We start from the raw sequence: 2,834 nt of genomic DNA on the forward strand, positions 1-2,834 counted from the left end.
TTGAAATTCGACTTCAAATTAGGAAGATAGACTTTGGAAATTTTCAATCAACACAAAGTGACAATCGACCTCCAATGGATGTAAATCGACGATATCTGACAAAGTTAGATGCAAAGTCACTCAAATATATAAGAAATGTTTGAATTCGACTTTAAATTAGGAAGATAGACTTTGAAAATTCTCAATCAACACAAAGTGACAATCGACCTCAATGGACATCAATGGATGTTAATCGACGATATCTGACAAAGTAAGTTGCAAATTCACTCAAATATATAGGAAATGTTGAAATTCGACTTCAAATTAGGAAGATAGACTTTGAAAATTCTCAATCAACACAAAGTGACAATCGACCTCAATGGGCTTCAATGGATGTAAATCGACGATATCTGACAAAGTGAGTTGCAAACTCACTCAAATATATAAGAAATGTTGAAATTCGACTTCAAATCAGGAAGATAGACTGAAAATTTTCAATCAACACAAAGTGACAAGCGACCTCAAACGGCTTCAATGGATGTAAATCGACGATATCTGACGAAGTTAGTTGCAAACTCACTCAAATATATAAGAAATAATGAAATTCGACTTCAAATTAGGAAGATAGACTTTGAAAATTTTCAACCAATACAAAGTGACAATCGACCTCAATGGGCTTCAATGGATGTTAATCGACGATATCTGACAAAGTTAGATGCAAACGCACTGAAATATATAAGAAATGTTGAAATTCGACTTCAAATTAAGAAAATAGACTTTGAAAATTTTCAATCAACACAAAGTGACAGTTGACCTCAATGGGCTTCAATGGAAATTAATCGACGATATCTGACAAAGTTAGTTGCAAACTCACTCAAATATGAAAGAAATGTTGAAATTCGACTTCAAATTACGAAGATAGACTTTGAAAATTTTCAATCAACACAAAGTGACAACCGACCTCAATGGGCTTCAATGGATGTAAATCGACGATATCTGACAAAGTTAGTTGCAAACTCACTCAAATAAATAAGAAATGTTGAAATTCGACTTCAAATTACGAAGATAGACTTTGAAAATGTTCAATCAACACAAAGTGACAATCGATCTCAATGGACTCCAATTAATGTTAATTGACGATATCTGTCAAAGTTAGATGCAAACGCACTGAAATATATAAGAAATGTTGAAATTCGACTTCAAATTAGGAAGATAGACTTTGAAAATTTTCAACCAATACAAAGTGACAATCGACCTCAATGGGCTTCAATGGATGTTAATCGACGATATCTGACGAAGTTAGTTGCAAACTCACTCAAATATATAAGAAATGTTGAAATCCGACTTCAAATTAGGAAGATAGACTTTGAAAATTTTCAATCAACACAAAGTGACAGTTGACCTCAATGGGCTTCAATGGATGTAAATCGACGATATCTGACAAAGTTAGTTGCAAACTCACACAAATATGAAAGAAATGTTGAAATTCGACTTCAAATTACGAAGATAGACTTTGAAAATTTTCAATCAACACAAAGTGACAACCGACCTCAATGGGCTTCAATGGATGTAAATCGACGATATCTGACAAAGTTAGTTGCAAACTCACTCAAATAAATAAGAAATGTTGAAATTCGACTTCAAATTACGAAGATAGACTTTGAAAATGTTCAATCAACACAAAGTGACAATCGACCTCAATGGACTCCAATTAATGTTAATTGACGATATCTGACAAAGTTAGATGCAAACGCACTGAAATATATAAGAAATGTTGAAATTCGACTTCAAATTAGGAAGATACACTTTGAAAATTTTCAATCAACACAAAGTGACAGTTGACCTCAATGGGCTTCAATGGATGTAAATCGACGATATCTGACAAAGTTAGTTGCAAACTCACACAAATATATAAAAAATGTTGAAATTCTACTTCAAATTAGGAAGAAAGACTTTGGAAATGTTCAATCAACACAAAGTGACAATCGACCTCAATGGGCTTCTATGGATGTAAATCGACGATATCTGACAAAGTTAGTTGCAAACTCACTCAAATATGAAAGAAATGTTGAAATTCGACTTCAAATTACGAAGATAGACTTTGAAAATTTTCAATCAACACAAAGTGACAACCGACCTCAATGGGCTTCAATGGATGTAAATCGACGATATCTGACAAAGTTAGTTGCAAACTCACTCAAATAAATAAGAAATATTGAAATTCGACTTCAAATTACGAAGATAGACTTTGAAAATGTTCAATCAACACAAAGTGACAATCGACCTCAATGGACTCCAATTAATGTTAATTGACGATATCTGACAAAGTTAGATGCAAACGCACTGAAATATATAAGAAACGTTGAAATTCGACTTCAAATTAGGAAGATACACTTTGAAAATTTTCAATCAACACAAAGTGACAATCGACCTCAAATGGCTCCAATGGATGTAAATCGACGATATGTGACAAAGTTAGTTGCAAACTCACACAAATATAAAAGGAATGTTGAAATTCGACTTCAAATTAGGAAGATAGACTTTGGAAATTTTCAATCAACACAAAGTGACAATCGACCTCAAATGGCTCCAATGGATGTAAATCGACGATATCTGACAAAGTTAGATGCAAACTCACTCAAATATATAACAAATGTTGGAATTCGACTTCAAATTACGAAGATAGACTTTGAAAATTCTCAATCAACACACAGTGATAATCGACCTCAATGGGCTTCAATGAATGTTAATTGACGATATCTGACAAAGTTAGATGTAAACGCACTGAAATATATAAGAAATGTTGAAATTCGACTTCAAATTAGGAAGATAGACTTTGAAAATTTTCAACCAAT

The sequence above is a fragment of the Diorhabda sublineata genome, unplaced genomic scaffold (assembly GCF_026230105.1).
Source record: "Diorhabda sublineata isolate icDioSubl1.1 unplaced genomic scaffold, icDioSubl1.1 Dsub_22, whole genome shotgun sequence".
NCBI lineage: Eukaryota > Metazoa > Arthropoda > Insecta > Coleoptera > Chrysomelidae > Diorhabda > Diorhabda sublineata.